Here is a 17,531-nt window from a genome sequence, read left to right on the forward strand (position 1 = left end):
CATGAAGAGGGGATTGAGGTAGCGAGGCAGAGGAATGTATTAGAATTGAAGGCTGAAAAGTCCCCAAGGCCTGGTGCACATTACCTTAGAGTCTTAAAAGAATTGGCAGTGGAGATAGTAGATGCAATGGTTGTAATTTTCCAAAATTCCCTCGATTCTGGAAAGATCCACTCAGATTGGAAAATAGTGAATGTAACACCTCTATTCAAGATATGAGGGAGACAGGAATAAATTAGCCTGAAATCTATCACAGGGAAAATGCCAGGATTGTTATTAAGGAAGTTATAGCAGGGCAATTAGAAAATGGTTTTGTGAAAGGAAAATTATGTTGGACTAATTTATTAGAGTTTTTGGGGAAGTAACAAGTAATGTGGGTAGAGTTGAGAAATACCAAGGGACAAAAACATCAGTGGGTGCCATATATAGACCCCCAAACTGCACTGGTGAGGTCAGAATGGCATTAAACAAGAAATTAGTGATGCATGTAATAAGGGAATATCGGTGATCATGGGTGATTTTAATCTTCACATAGATTGGGCAAATCAAATTAGCCACAATGTCATAGAAGAGGAATTCCTGAAGTGTATACTGGATGGTTTTCTTGACCAATATGTGGAGGAACCAACTAGAGAGCAGGCCATCTTAGATTGGGTGCTGTGTAATGAGAAGGGAATTATTGCCAATCTGGCTGTAAGAGACCCCTTGGGGATGAGCGACCATAACATGGTGGAATTTTTTATCAAGGTGGAGAGTGAAGTAGTTGATTCGGAGACGAGGGTGCTGAATCTTAATGAAGGGAACTATGAGGATATGAGGCATGAGTTGGCCTTGATAGATTGGGGAGAATTACTTAAAGGGATGACAGTGGATTGACAATGGCAAACATTCAAGGAACGCATGGAGGAACTATCACAATTGTTCATTCCTGTCTGGCACAAAAACAAAGAGGGTTAGAGGGCCAATCCATGTCTTACAGATGAAATTAGAAATAGTATCCGATACAAGGAAGAAGCATACAGATTGGCCAAGAAAAATAATAGGTCTGAGGATTGGGAGCAGTTTAGAATTCAGCAAAGAAGGACGATAGGATTGATTAAGAAAGGGAAAATACAGTACAAAAGGAAGCTTGCAGGGAACAGAAAGACTGACACTAAGAGTATACATATATGTGATGAGAAAGAGATTGGTAAAGAGAAATGTAGGCCCACTACAGACAGAAACAGGGGAATGCATAATAAGGGACGAAGGAATGGCTGAGCAATTAAATACATACTTTGGTTCTGTCTTCACAAATGAGGAAACAAATCAGATCCCAGAAATATTGGGGAATTAGTAGGAAAATGGTGCTGGGAAAGCTGATGGGATTGAAGGCGGATAAATCCCCAGGGCCTGAGAATCTGCATCCCAGAGTGCTTAAGGAGGTGGCTCTGGAAATAGTGGATGCATTGGTGGTCATCTTCCAGGATTCTAGAGACTCTGGAACTGTCCCTGCAGATTGAAGGGTAGCTCACGTCACTCCGATATTCATAAAGGGTGGGAGAGAGAAAGCAGGGAATTATAGACCAGTAAGCCTAACATCGGTAGTGGGGAAAATGCTTGAATCCATTATCAAGGACTTTATAGCGGAACATTTAGAAACCAGTGAAAGGATCAGTCAGAGTCAGCATGAATTTATGAAGGGAAAATTATGCTGGACAAATCTGTTGGAATTCTTTGAAGGTAACCAGTACAGTCGACAAGGGGGAGCCAGTCGATGTGGTATATTTGGACTTTCAGAAGGCGTTTGACAAAGTCCCGCAGAAGAGATTATTGTGCAAAATTAAAGCGCATGGGATTGGGGGAAATGTATTGAGGTAGATAGAAAACTGGTTGGCGGAGAGGAAACAGAGTAGGGATAAATGAGTCCTTTTCAAATTGGCAGGCAGTAACCAGTGGGGTATGACTGGGATCGGTGCTGGGATCCCAGCTATTCACAATATATATTAATGATTTGGATGAGGGAACAAAATGTAACATCTCAAAGTTTGCAGATGATACCAAATTAGGTGGGAGAGTGAATTGTGACGAGGATGCAGGGATCCTACAGCAAGATCTGGACAGGTTGGGCGAATGGGCAAACCAATGCCAGATGCAGTATAATTTGGATAAGTGTGAGGTTATTCATTTTGGAAGCAAAAACAGGAAGTCAGATTACTACCTGAATGGTTGTAAATTGGGAGAGGGGAGTGTGCAGTGGGAGCTGGGTGTCTTTGTGCACCATTCGCTGAAGGTAAGCATGTAGGTGCAGCAAGTGGTAAAGAAGGCTAATGGTATGTTGGCCTTCATTGCGAAAGGTTTTGAGTATAGAAGCAGGGATGTGCTGCTGCAATTGTACAGTGCCTTGGTGAGGCCACACTTGGAATATTGTGTGCAGTTTTGGTCTTCTCTGAGGAAGAATGTTCTTGCTCTCGAGGGAGTGCAGCGAAGATTTACCAGACTGATTCCAGGGATGGCGGGACTGTCATATGAGGAAAGATTGACTAGGTTGGGATTGTTCTCGCTGGAGTTCAGAAGAATGAGGGGGATCTCATAGAGACTTATAAAATTCTAACAGGACTAGACAGGGTAGATGCAGGGAAGATGTTACCAATGATGGGTGTGTCCAGAACCAGGGGTCACAGCCTGAAGATTCAGGGTAAACCATTTTGGACAGAGATAGGGAGACACTTCTTCACACAAAGAGTGGTGAGCCTGTGGAATTCATTACCACAGGAAGTAGTTGATGCTAAAACTTTGAACATATTCAAGAGGCGGCTGGATATAGCACTTGGGGAGAATGGGATCAAAGGCTATGGGGAGAAAGCAGAATTAGGCTATTGAGTTGGATGATCAGCCATGGTCGTGATGAATGGCGGAGCAGGCTCGAATGGCCAAAATGCCTACTCCTGCTCCTATCTTTTATGTATCTATTGAAAGTGGGAACGTGGAGATATTGTGTACATAGATTTCCAAAAGGTGTTCAAAAAGGTGCCACATCAAGGGATACTATACAATTTAAGATCCCATGGCGGAGGGGGTAAAATATTATCATGGACAGACAATTGGTTAGCTGACAGGAAACAGAAAGTACAGATAAATGGGTCATATTTGCATTCGCAAGCTTTGGAGTGCCACAGGGATCAGTGCTTGGGTTTAAGCTATTTACAATCTATAGCAATGACTTGGATGAAGAGATTGAGGGTATGGTTGCTAAATTTGCTGATGACACAATGATATGTAGGAAAGTAAATTGTGATAAGAATGTAAAGAGTCTACAAAGGGATTTACAAAGGTTAAGCGAGAGAGCAAAAAATTGGCAGATGAAGTATAATTTCAGAAAACATTAACTTGTCCACTTTGGAAGCAATAATCGAAAAGCAGTATATTATTTAACCAGAGAGAGATTGCAGAACTCAATGGTATATTGGAATCTGGGCGCTTTTATGAAGATATGTTTATTTCAAATAGTGATTTTTAATCCACTGGCTGGAAACTTGGAGCTGAACTTTTAAGAAATAATAGACTAAATGGGATGACTGGAAATCATGGACAGACTTTCCTGCCCCAATTTGCATCACTATGCATGCCACATTCCATTTCACTGTGGGGAGATGCCAGGTCTGCAAAGACCCCAGCAGTGACCATAAACCTCTAAGGAATGTGAAAGATCCTGGCTAGGACGTTCCCCGATATTGACAAAAGGCCGATGTTTGGCAGGAAAAGTGACTTTGAAGTCGCTGTCAGAAATGGCAGTTATTGTTCCATGATTATGCCTTCTGTGGATTCAGCTGCCTTCCCCAATCAACTTCCTTGACTATGTCAATAGTTTATGGAGGAGAAACAGATTATAGATGATTTGGAAGGTCCCTCAGAAATACATTTGTTCATGCATAGTCAAGGAAGTTGATGGGGGAAGGCAGTTGAATCCACAGAAGACATAATCAATGAACAATAACGACATAATTGACGCTCCCCGAGAAGGAATGGAAGCAGTTAACTCAGTCTTAGAAAGCGGACATCTCAGTTTCCAGCAACTCAGCTGAGGCCAAGTTTACAGCTAACAAGCTTCAACGTCTTCAAGCCAAGGCAGTACAGAAAACCTTCATAGCAGCAGTTTTAAAATATCTTCACTGGGCCAAGAAGAACACGGTTCCCAGATTTGAGTATCATCCCTATATTCTGTGGTAACTGTAATCATAGATCATAGAATTTACAGTGCAGAAGGAGGCCATTCGGCTCATCGAGTCTGCACCGGCTCTTGGAAAGAGCACCCTACCCAAGTTCAACACCTCCACCCTATCCCAATAACCCAGTAACCCCACCCAACACTAAGGGCAATTTTGGACACTAAGGGCAATTTATCATGGCCAATCCACCTAACCTGCACATCTTTGGACTGTGGGAGGAAACCGGAGCACCCGGAGGAAACCCACGCACACACGGGGAGGATGTGCAGACTCCGCACAGACAGTGACCCAAGCCGGAATCGAACCTGGGACCCTGGAGCTGTGAATCCATTGTGCTATCCACAATGCTACTGTGCTGCCCTTTGAATAATTGGTTATTCAATTCAGATGTTCAGGTATCGTAGATATATTTTGTAACAAGGGGTACAGCCTCACGGTAGCATGGTGGTTAGCATCAATGCTTCACAGCTCCAGGGTCCCAGGTTCAATTCCCGGCTGGGTCACTGTCTGTGTGGAGTCTGCACGTCCTCCCTGTGTGTGCGTGGGTTTCCTCCGGGTGCTCCGGTTTCCTCCCACAGTCCAAAGATGTGCGGGTTAGGTGGATTGGCCATGCTAAATTGCCCGTAGTGTAAGGTTAATGGGGGGATTGTTGGGATACGGGTTACGTGGGTTTAAGTAGGGTGATCATTGCTCGGCACAACATCGAGGGCCGAAGGGCCTGTTCTGTGCTGTACTGTTCTATTCTATTCTATCGATAATGTATGTGTTTAGTAATTCATACATCTTAAGTGAGGGTAGAATAATTCTAATTATGTGTATTTAAGGGCTAGTTTAGCACACTGGGCTAAATCGCTGGCTTTTAAAGCAGACCAAGGCAGGCCAGCAGCACGGTTCAATTCCCGTTCCAGCCTCCCCGAACAGGCACTGGAACGTGGCGACTAGGGGCTTTTCACAGTAACTTCATTGAAGCCTACTTGTGACAATAAGCGATTTTCATTTTCATTTCATTTTTCATTTATTTGTCTTTTCTTTAGTTTAAGAAATAGTCTTTAATAATTGTTACATAACACTTGCGGTATTTATTCTCACTGCGGTTTCTTTTGTCTCCTCACACCAAAACAAAATAACACTATTCAACCCCACCAAATTGTGTTCCAAGTGTACTTCGCACACCAATGTGCATATAGCTTAAAAGCTCATTTAATTCTGCCAACGCCAGATCGAACCAATGCCCAGGATCTACCTGCCTCGCTGAGGAGTGCCCAGTCAGATAGAGTATATTGCAAACTATGACAAGGCAGAATGCCACTTGATTGGGGGGGTGGGGGTGGTCTCACAGGTGATCGGAGGCCCTTGGATGGTTGGTATTTGGACAGGGTGGCACCTTGGCACTGCCAGCCTGGTACCCTTGAGTGCCACCTGGGCACCCTGACAGTGGCACCTGGGTTCCAGCCTGGCATGGCCAACGTGTCCAAGTGACACTGCATGCTGGTAGTGGCACTGCCACGGTTCCAGGTTAGCAGTGCCAAGGTGCCCAGGTGGCATTTTGCCTAGGCCAGGGCTCAGGTCCCTGGGTGCCCTGCCTGTATGAGGTGGACTGCAAGTGGATCGAGGATGCCCAACAGGTAAGTTGGCGCATGGGGGGGGGGGGGGGGGGGGGGGGGGGTCCAGGGTCACGTCGGAGGGTCAAGAGATCTCTCTTCCTGAAATGCAACTGAATGAGGCCTTGCAGGGCATTTCCCACTAACGGCCAGAAGAAAAAACAGACAGCCACTAGACAGCAGGGTCGTTCCTGCTGCTACCAGCGCCAGGAACAATCCCTCTCATCCAGAACAGACTCTTTTTTTCCCCCGTTCGATTGCGTCCAAATTGTGGGTAAATACAGGTCTGGATCTCACCCAAAAAACCGATGGAACACCCCGCCAATCAGTGCCCAAAATGATACTTTGGGCATGATTCAGCAGACATGAAACAAAGTCCGCTTTCGGGCACATTTGGCAGAGTGTTTCTCAGCGGCTGCAGTACCGAGATTCACCATTTTTTTGGGCTTCGGGAGTTTCTACCGCTGAGGCCACATTTTAGTGCACTGGCGAGCTGAGCAGATCGGGGTGCCATTTTGACAGTTGCCCCAATCTATACATCCCCTCTGAGGCCCTCCTGCTTTATGGATACCCCTCCTTCACCCACCCCAACATTCTCGTGGCCTCTGGAACCTCCCCTCTAATGTGCAAGGCCCTCTTCCCGGGCCTGAACCCTGGTGGTGCCAACCTTGCACCGCCTGTCTGGCACCCTGGCTGTGCCATCTGGTTACCCTGGCAGTGCCAGTTTAGCAGGGTGTTTATATGGCAATGCCAAGATACCCAGGTGCAAGGGGAGTGTCAGGTACCACCCTGCCCTGTCACCGACCAGCTGGTAGTCTGTAATGGCCATCGAGACCCCCGAGGAGCCATCACGCCTGGTCCACGTTTGTGGAAACCAGTGCTAAATGGTGCCTGGTCGTGATCGCACAGGATGGCCGTTGACCTCGAGGCACCAGATGAAAGCTAGTTAAATGAGCCATTAAATATGTTGATCTGGATCACGCCCAGCATGGGTGGGATCCAGATTATGCCGGGTGGACTGAGCTTTGTCTTTCCAAATGTTCAGTCATCTCCTCCTTACTGATTGATTCCAGCAACGCCCCACCACAGAGGTTAACCGGTCTATAGTTGCCTACTTTCCTACAGTTCACCTGTTGATTTGCATGTACCTCATACTCACTCTGAATGTCAGGGTATAAAGATGGTTATTGTAAATTGATAATCTATCTCAATTTATATGTGTCTGTAGAAATATTGCTGGGGTAAAGAAATAGTGTGATTTGAATTATTTTCTTGTGTTGATATTGAGATCTTTCCAAACTTTTAGTCTGGTACACAACTCTTGCTCCCACAGGTGACAGCATGGGTATGGAAATCCAAGCCTTTTATCAACTCAATATCATTTCTTGCTGATCTTCTCTTCTCCTTGACTCTTTTATACCAGGTGATGCCATGCAAAATAGAATTTATCCCTTCACTGAGACATCCTTGCGTTCAAAGGTATATATACCTTTAAGATTTTGCAAAAACTTATTTGATGCAAGCTTTTGTTCACTGCTATTGACGTTAAACCCAACCACCACAGTTTGAGAATACAACTACAATGGAACCTTGACATCACAGTAGGAAGAAATACTTCAGAATATTAGTATTCCTCAAAAGCATTCACCATCTATCTAGTATATGCCCTGAAATTTGAAGTGGTAACAACAGTGAAACACTGAGCGCTTCATTACCCCACTGGTACTGACTGCAATTTTGGGTGTCCACAAGTTTGAAGAATATCGCAAAAATCCAGATGTTGCTGTCAGTGATTCTGTGCTATTTAAGAGGGTGCATTGTTAACAAATGCCCCATCTCATCCCCTCCCCCCAAAAAAACTGCCCAACTGAACATGATTCACAAGTAATCAGTGAAGTGACAAAAATATCCACTTTTGGTCTCTCTGTACAAACTGGTGGAAAAATTATGGGCGCGATTCTCCGCAAATGCGGAGAGTCGTAAAGGCTGCCGTAAAACTGGCCGTGTTTCACGGCAGCCTCCGCGCCCCCTCCCGGGACCCGATTCTCCCCCCCGGGCGGGGCTAGCAGCGCGACCCCTTGAAGCACGGCATTGCGGGCTTAGCGACCGTCGCATACGCGGGTTGGACGGCTCCAACCCGCGCATGCGCGGATGACGTCATCACGCATATGCGTCAAACCCGCGCATGTGCGGGTCGTCATGCCCCTCAGCCGCCCCGCGGACTGATCCTGCGGGGCGGCGGAGGAACAAAGAGTGCGCAGGTATCGGACCCTCTGCCCGCGATTGGTGGGCACTGATCGCGGGCCCATGCCACCCTTGGCACGGCCGTGGTGCGGCCGTGCCAATCGGTGCCATGGTTGTCCGGGACGGCACTTTGCGGCCGTTTTCACGAACGGTGAGAGCAGGTGTGTTTGCGTTCGTGAAAACGGCCGTAAAGGCCTGGGAACTCGGCCCATCGGCCAGGGGAGAATCGCTGTTCGCCGTAAAAAACGGCGAGCAGCGATAGCGATTCATGTCATGGGGCGGCCGTTGGGGGGGGGGGGGGGGGGAGGAGAATAGTGGGAGGTCAGGAAAAATGTCGGGAAGGCCCTCCCGCTATTCTCCGACCCGTCGTGGGCAGCAGAGAATCGCGCCCTATAACTTGTTGAATGGGATTCAATGCACAGTATACTAATATCATAATTACTGCTAAACATCCTCACCAGCACTGCGATGATCATTTTCGATTTATGGAATGTTGATTTTTATGATAAAAAAATATTGTGAAGTAACAATTTTCAGGTTTGATTATACTAATAATTTAACTTCTATCTAAATTCAACAAACTTTATTTTGATTTCTGAAAATTAAGACGTGAAGCATAAAGTATTTAGAACAGTAAGAACATTTCATTGTGACTGGTTGCTTCACCTGCTGTTGACATCACTTTTGGTCCATACCTGAAAATCATCTTGGTGTGGTGTCAAATTTAAACTATCATTGGGAAAGGGAAAGTCAGTGCCAACGATTTGGCTAGATCTTTACAGTCAGTTTTCTTTTAGGACAGCTGCAAGTGCCGTAGCCTTGCCACCGCAAAATCTACCTCATTATCTTTATACAAAAAATTTGGGCCATCCAAATTCCGACATTACAGTTTAGAGCACCACGCCAGCAGTGCTTATTTCGGCAGTATCCAGAGCTCCAGGGCCTCTGGTGATCAAACAATTAAGCAGAAACTGAAATCGAGACCAAACAATAGAAAGATGATTTCTTGGGGTATGGCTTTAATTGTGCCAATGCAAATCAGGATGCAAAGCCCATGTGTGTTATAAGCAGGGAAGAACTGGCAAATGAAAGTTTGAAACCCTCAAATCTTCAAAGACATTTGAAGACTAAGCATGGAAGGTTCGAGGACAAACGTCTTGATTTTTTTTCAAAGGATGCAGTGAGAGCTTAAATTCTCAGCTGAACTCCTTAGCATAAATGTAACATTGAATGACAAAGCAAGTGAGAGTGTGAGGGCCAAGCAGGCACATCTGCCGCATTAAAGGTAAGCAATAATATTGAGTCGTGGAGGCCGGCTGGCTTGGGTTACGTCCATCGGCCAGCGGGGGTCCCGAAGGTCCGTCGGTTGGCAAAAGTGGGTTACGGGAATAAAAGTTTAAAAAACACTGGCCGGGATTCTCCCCTACTGATGTACCATCAATTCGACTCAAGACACATTTAGGATGCGAACTGTGGCTTTAATCTGCTAGTTGTTAGCCCGGTGGCCGACTACAGAGAATGGCCGACCGCCGGGAACTCTGGGTACTTATACCCCACCTCGGAGGTGGGGCCTACTTGCCTCTCGACCAATTGGAGAGCAGTCACATGACTGGTCCCAACCAATCGGACGAGAGGCACATGACCAGCCAGAGCCAATGGGAAGCTAGTGCTCTGCACCAATGGCAGTGCTCATATCCATACCACCACATTCACCACTTGTGGAAAAAGAAGGGGGGGGGGGAGGGGGTAGGTGGGAGAGCGGGGGGTCCAAGGACTGGTGGTATGAGCAGCAAAAATCGATAGGGGTGAGCTACCCACTGGCTCGTGGCAAAACAATACTACTACTACTAATAACAACAGCATCAGATGGAGACGATCAGCCTGTCGTGTGCCCGTGGTGTTCTGGAGGACTGTCACAGTGGAGCCGGTGACATCGGGCCGATGGTCGTCCTTGCCTCCGGGAGCGTTGGTCATAGATGTGTCTCCGTACCCCGGGCCGGTGGTGGAGACGCTGTAATCGGGGAAGAGGGGGCATGTGCGCTGGGTCGTGGGGGCACGGGGGGCGCTGGGGGGGATTAGGGTTGGGGGGGAGGTGTTGGTGTAGGGAAAGAAGGCCGCACGCCGGCGGGTGCCAGGTCCCGGAGTGAGACCATATCCTTCCAACTGTCGGGATACTCCATGTACGCTTATTGCAGGTTGGCGTGGAGTAACTGGACTCGCTCAACCAACGGGTCGGACTTGTGCACCCGCACATGCTTCCGGAGCAAATGGGCCCGGTGGTGGCCAGCCAGGTCGGGAGAGGGGATCCTGAGGACGACTTCCTGGGGAAAACAAGAAGACATTCATGAGGTGTTTGATTAGTGGTAGTACAGAGGAGAGACCGGATTGAATGCAGGGCGTCAGGAATGACTTCTTGCCAACGGGGAATAGGGAGATCTCTGGACCGTAGGGCCAGCAGGATGGTCTTCCAAATGGTACCATTCTCCCGCTCGACCCGACCGTTACCCCGGGGGTTATAACTGGTCGTCCTGCTAGAGGCTATGCCCCTGCTGAGCAGGAACTGATGCAGTTCGTCACTCATAAAAGAGGACCCCCGGTCGCTGTGGATGTATGCGGGGTAACCGAACAGGGAGAAGATGGATAGGAGGCCTTTATGATGGTTGTTGTGGTCATGTCGGGACAGGGAATAGCGAAAGGGAATCGAGAGTATTCGGCGATAACACTCAAGAAATAAGTGTTACGGTTGTTGGAGGGGAGGGAACCCTTGAAGTCTATACTGAGACGTTAAAAGGGGCGGGATGCCTTGATCAGATGCGCTCGTTCGGGGCGGAAAAAGTGCGGTTTGCACTCGATGCAGACGTGGCAGTCCCGACTTCCTCGACGGAGTAGGGCAGGTTGCGGGTCTTAATAAAATGGTAGAAACGGGTGACCCCTGGATGGCAGAGGTCCGTGTGGAGGGAGCGGAGGCGGTCAATCTGCGCGCTGGCGCAGGTACCACGGGATAGGGCATCGGAAGGCTCGTTGAGCTTCCCAGGACGATACAAAATATCGTAGTTGTACGTGGACAACTTGATCCGCCACCGCAAGATCTTGTCATTCTTGATCTTGCCCCTCTGTGCATTGTCGAACATGAAATCTACTGACCATTGGTCTGTGAGGAGGGTAAACCTCACAGATAGTGCCTCCAGTATCGCACAGCTTCAACTATGGCCTGTGCCTCCTTTTCCACCGAGGAATGGCGGATTTCTGAAGCGTGGAGAGTTCGTGAAAAGAAAGCCACGGGTCTGCCCGCTTGGTTCAGGGTGGCCGCCAGAGCTACGTCAGACGCGTCGCTCTCGACCTAGAATGGGAGGGACTCGTCGATAGCATGCATCGTGTCCTTTGCGATATCCGCTTTGATGCGGCTAAAGGCCTGGCGGGCCTCCATCGACAGGGGAAAGGAGGTGGACTGGATGAGGGGGCGGGCTTTGTCGGCGTAGTTAGGGACCCACTGGGCGTAGTATGAGAAGAAGCCCAGGCAGCGTTTGAGGGATTTGAGGGAGTTGGGGAGGGGAAGTTCCATCAGGGGCGCATGCGTTCGGGATCGGGGCCTATCACTCCGTTACGCACTACGTAGCCAAGGATGGCTAGGCGGTCGGTGCTAAACACGCACTTATCCTTATTGTAAGTTAAATTAAGGAGTTTTGCGGTTCGGAGGAATTTTTGGAGGTTGATGTCGTGGTCCTGCTGGTCGTGGCCGCAGATGGTAACGTTATCGAGATACGGGAAGGTGGCCCGTAAACCGTTCTTGTCGACCATTCGGTCCATCTCCTGTTGGAAGACCGAGACTCCATTTGTGACACCGAATGGAACCCTGAGGAAGTGGTAGAGGTGCCCATCTGCCTCAAACACAGTGTACTTTCGGTCACTCGCGCGGATGGGGAGCTGGTGGTAGGCAGACTTAAGGTCCACCGTGGAGAAGACTTTGTACTTCGCGATCCTGTTAACCAGGTCGGAAATACGGGGGAGAGGATACGCGTCCAGCTGCGTAAACCTGTTGATGGTCTGACTGTAATCGATGACCATCCGGTTTTTCTCCCCAGTCTGAACTACCAGCACTTGGGCTCGCTAGGGACTGTTGCTGGCCTCGATAACTCCTTCCTTAAGGAGCCTCTGGACCTCGGACCCGATGAAGGTCCGGTCCTGGGCACTGTATTGTCTGCTCCGAGTGGCGACAGGTTTACAATCTGGGGTGAGATTAGCAAACAAGGAAGGGGGGTCCATTTTGAGGGACGCGAGGCTGCAAATAGTAAGAGGAGGAATAGGGCCGCCAAATTGAAAAGTCAAGCTCTGCAGGTTGCACTGGAAGTCCAGGCCCAAGCGTGCCGGAGCGCATAGACGGGGGAGAATGAGGAGTTTGAAATTTTTGAAAACCCTCCCCTGGACTGTGAGGTCCGCTATGCAGCACCCGGTGATTTGGACGGAATGCGAACCTGAGGCCAATTCAATCTTATGTTTAACTGGGTGGATGGGGAGCGCGCAGCGTCTTACCGTGTCGGGGTGGACGAAACTTTCCGTGCTCCCGGAGTCCAGCAGGCACCTTGTTCTGTGTCCGTTGAGCTGCACTGTCGTTGTAGTCTTGGCGAGTTAGCGTGGTTGCGACTGGTCGAGCTTGATGGAAGCCAGTCGTGGTGAGAGTTCCAGATCCTCTTCGGTGGCAGAGTAGTCGCTTGCAGGGCTGTTGGAACCAACAATTCTACGGACACGTGCTTGTAGGTTTAGAATAGCGGTTTTAATATACTCACAACAGAGCCAGCCGGTTAGCCACTGAACTTTCGGTGAACTGGCCGGCTGACCATGTGGCACTGATCTTTTTTTTTAATAAACAATTTTATTGAGGTAGTTTTTGGCTTTATAAACAGTTACAGACATCATCAGAAAGAAAGCAAAAAAAGGCAAAAATCCATGTACTTTCAATACTTCAATCATAACATATTGCACAAGCCCGCTCCTCTCCCACCGGTACTACCCGCCATATTTTTCCTCCTACTCTACTCAACCCCCCCCCCCCCCCCCCCCCCCCCCACCGACGCTCACTCTCCCGCAAAGAAGTCAATAAATGGTTGCCACCTCCGGACGAACCCCTGCACAGATCCCCTCAAGGCGAACTTAATTTTCTCCATACCCAGGAAACTCAACATGTCCGCAAGCCACAACTCCGTCTTCGGGGGCTTTGAGTCCCTCCACGCCAATAGTATTTATCGCCGGGCTATCAGGGAAGCAAAGGCCAAAACATCAGCCTCTTTCTCCCCCTGGACCCCCGGGTCCTCCGAAACCCCAAAAATTGCCACCCCTGGACTCATCACCACCCTTGTTTTTAGTACCCGGGACATGACCCCGCAAATCCCTCCCAGTACCCCCTCAGCTTAGGGCATGCCCAAAACATGTGCACGTGGTTCGCTGGTCCTCCCGCGCACCTAGCGCATTTGTCCTCTATCCCGAAGAATTTGCTCATCCGAGCCACCGTCATATGGGCCCGGTGAACGACCTTAAATTGAATCAGCCCGAGCCTAGCACATGTCGCGGTCGTATTAACCCTACTCAGGGTCTCTGCCCACAGCCCATCCTCCATTTCTCCGCCTAGCTCTTCCTCCCATTTAAGTTTCAGTTCCTCTGTCTGGGACCCTTCCTCCCTCATGAGCACCTTATATATACCCGAGACTCTACCCTCCCCTTCTTCCCTCCTAGAGACTATTCTGTCGAGGATCCCCATTGGCGGGAGGCGTGGGAAAGAAGGGACCTGTCTACGAACAAAGTCCCGCAACTGTAGGTATCTAAAATAATTTCCCCTTACCAACCCAAATTTCTCCTCCAAGCTCCTCAGACTCGCAAAGCTCCCTTCCAGGAACATATCACCCACCCTTCCCGCCCCCGCCCGCCGCCATACTCGGAACCCCCCATCCATATTCCCGGGGGCAAACCGATGGTTGTCGCAGATTGGCGCCCAGACAGACGCCCCCATCTCCCCCACATGCCTCCTCCACTGGCCCCATATCCGCAGGGTCGCCACCATTACCGGGCTGGTGGTGTACTTGGCCGGCAGCAGTGGTAGAGGAGCCGTGACCAGGGCTGCCAAGCTGGAGCCCCTGCACGAAGCCGCCTCCAAATAGACCCCGTACCCACCATCCACTTCCTTATCATAGCGATGTTGGCCGCCCAGTAATAATTGATCAGACTCGGCAAATCAAATCGGCAGATCAGCCCTCCCTCGCTGCGGTTCCTCTCCAACATCGCCTTCTTCACCCGCGGGGATTTTCCCGCCCAGACAAAGCTCATGATCAGCCCGTTAACTCTTTTGAAGAAGGACTGTGGGATAAAGATCGGGAGGCACTGAAAAATAAACAAAAATCGAGGGAGGATTGTCATCTTTACAGTCTGCACCCTCCCTGCCAGCGACAGCGGGAGTACATCCCATCTCCGAAACTCTCCCTTCATTTGCTCCACCACCCTGGCCAAATTTAACTTATGCAGCCTGCACCAGTCTCGTGCCACCTGGATTCCCAAATACCAGAAATTTTCCTCAACCAGCCTAAACGGTAGCCCTCTCAATCTGTTCTCCTGGCCCCTTGCCTGGACCACAAACATTTCACTCTTGACCGTATTTAATTTGTATCCTGAGAACTGGCCGGACTTCCTCAGCATTCCCAGTATAGTTCCCATCCCGGCCACTGGGTCCGACACATACAGGAGCAGGTCGTCTGCATAAAGAGAAACCCTATGTTCAACCCCGCCCCTCACCATCCCCTTCCAACCCTCTGCGGCTCTCAGCGCAATCGCCAGCGGCTCTATGGCCAGCGCAAACAGCAGCGGGGAGAGCGGGCAGCCCTGTCTGGTCCCTCGGTTCAACCTAAAATACTCCGACACTTCTCTGTTGGTCCTGACGCTGGCCCTCGGGGCCTGATATAATAATTTGATCCAGTCCACCAATCCCTCCCCGAACCCAAACCGTCCGAGCACCTCCCATAGATAGTCCCACTCCACCCGGTCAAAGGCCTTCTTGGCGTCCATTGCCACCATTACCTCCACCTCCCTACTCACTGGGGGCATCATTATCACATTAAGTAATCTTCTCAGGTTGGCCGCCAGCTGCCTACCTTTCACAAACCCCGTTTGATCTCCCCAGTCACCTCCGGTACACAGTCCTCCATTCTACCCGCCAGTACCTTTGCCAGGAGCTTGGCGTCTACATTAATCAGGGAGTTTGGCCTGCACGCCTCCCGGTCTTTACCCCGCTTCAATATCAGTGATATGGTGGCTTGTGACATTGTCGGCGGCAGGGTCCCTCTGTTCCTTGCCTCATTAAAAACCCTCGCCAAGACCGGGCCCACCAGCTCAGAGAACTTCCTATAAAACTGTACTGGGTATCCATCCGGCCCCGGGGACTTCCCCGACTGCATGGCCTTAAGGCCCCCCAATACCTCCTCTACTCTAATCGGGGCCCCAGCTCTTCCACTCGCCCCCACCTACTGTTGGGAATGTTAACCCGTCCAGAAACCTTTTCATCCCCTCCGGTTCTTCCGGCGGCTCCGAAGTATACAGCTTACGATAGAAGTCCCGGAATACCTTATTCAATTCTGCCGGGTCCTCCACTTTGCCCCCCCCCCCCCCCCCCCCCCCCCCCCCCCCCCCGTCTCTTACTCTACCTATTTCCCTGGCCGCCTCCCTCCTCCCGAGTTGCTGCGCTAACAGTCTGCTGGCCTTTTCCCCATGCTCGTACACCACTCCCCTCGTCTTCCTAAGCTGTTCCACAGCCCTGCTCATGGATAGAGCCCCCAGTTCCACCTGTAGTCTCTGCCTCTCCCTGAGTAAAACCTCCCCCGGGGACTCCGCGTGCTCTTCATCTATCCGACCCATTTCCCTGACCAATCTATCCATCTCTGCCCGGTCTGCCTTGGCTCTGTGGGCCCCAATTGAAATCAGCTCCCCCCCGCACTACTGCCTTTAGCGCCTCCCGCAGGGTCGCCGTTGAGACCTCCCCCGTGTCATTCACCTGCAGGTAATTTTGCATACATCTCCGAAGCCTCTCGCAGATCCCCTCCTCCGACAGCAGTCCCACATCTAGCCTCTATTGCGGGCGTTGATAGCTCGCTCCCCCGAACTGCAGGTCAACCCAATGCGGGGCATGGTCTGAAATGGTAATTGCTGAGTATTCCGTGTTCTTTACCTCCCCCATACAGTCCCTGCTTAGTACAAAGAAATCTATCCTGGAATATACTTTATGGACGTGCGAGTAAAACGTGTAGCCCCTTCCTGTTGGCTGTCTATCTCTCCAGGGGTCCACTGCCCCCATTTGCTCCATAAACCCTTTCAGCTCCCTTGCCATTGCTGAGAGTCTACCCGTTCTGGGACACGACCGATCCAAAGTCGGGTCAAGGACCATGTTAAAGTCCCCTCCCATTATTAGCCTGCGAGAATCCAGGTCCGGGATCTTCCCCAGCACTCTTTTAATGAAGTCCACGTCATCCCAGTTCGGGGCATATATATTCACCAGCACCACTCTTCTCCCCTCCAGTCTGCCCCATACCATCAGGTATCTGCCCCCCCTGTCTGCGGATATACCCTCTGCCTCAAATTGCACGCGCTTGTTGATCATGATTGCCACCCCTCTGGACTTCGAGTCCAAGTCCGAGTGGAAGACCTGGCTAATCCAGCCCTTCCTTAGCCTGGTCTGGTCAGACACTTTCAGATGTGGCTCCTGCAACATAATTACGTCCGCCCTCAGGGCCCGCAAGTGCGCGAACACCCGCGCCCTCTTAACCGGCCCATTCAGTCCCTTGACGTTCCAGGTGATCAGCCTGGTCGGGGGGCACATCCCACCCCCCTCCACCCCGCCGGTCAGCCATAGCCTTTCTCGGGCCGGCCCCTGGCCCGTGCGTCGCGCCATTCCTGGCCCGCCCTCTGGCTGCCTCCACCCTCGACCTCCTTTCCCGTGCCTTTTTCAAGTCCCTCCCCCGTCAGAAGAACAACCCCCCCCCCCAACCCCATCCCCCGATACCCCCACCCCTGCCATCTACTGGCTGTAACTTCCCCCCCCCCACCTGACTCCCTTGACTAGCCAATCTGCTAGCCTGGTGACTCAACACTCCGGCGCCTTCCTGTCTCAGTCCCATTGTTTCCCCGTCCTCCTCCCCACTGCCCGGCGCCCCATCCCCCTCTCCCACCCACTAGGGCAAGCCGGCTCCAGTGTCTTCTGCGAGCTGCACAAAAAGTACAAACCAGCCCAAACAGGAAAACAAAAACAGAAAAAAGAGTAAAAGCACAAATATAAACCCAAAAAACAAACCCCCCCCCCAAGAAACAAGAGAGATCCCAACAAAAAAAAACAAAAAAGGGGGAAAGGGTTAACCCCCCAAACCAATGTCCATGAACAAAGGAAAGAGTCCCAAATGTTCCGCTTGGCCCCTTTGGCCCAGCAAACCGTTGAGCAGCAGTCCAGGCACAT

General features: G+C 50.3%; 1 protein-coding gene across 7 annotated transcripts in view; it reads right to left on the reverse strand.

Annotated features, from left to right (window-relative positions):
- The window catches only part of disp3 (dispatched RND transporter family member 3), a 717,999-nt gene that overhangs the window by 340,903 nt on the left and 359,565 nt on the right, over positions 1-17,531 (reverse strand). The gene's annotated exons all lie outside the window — the stretch shown is intronic.

Source organism: Scyliorhinus canicula, chromosome 16 (assembly GCF_902713615.1).
Source record: "Scyliorhinus canicula chromosome 16, sScyCan1.1, whole genome shotgun sequence".
In the NCBI taxonomy this organism is placed as follows: Eukaryota; Metazoa; Chordata; class Chondrichthyes; order Carcharhiniformes; family Scyliorhinidae; genus Scyliorhinus; species Scyliorhinus canicula.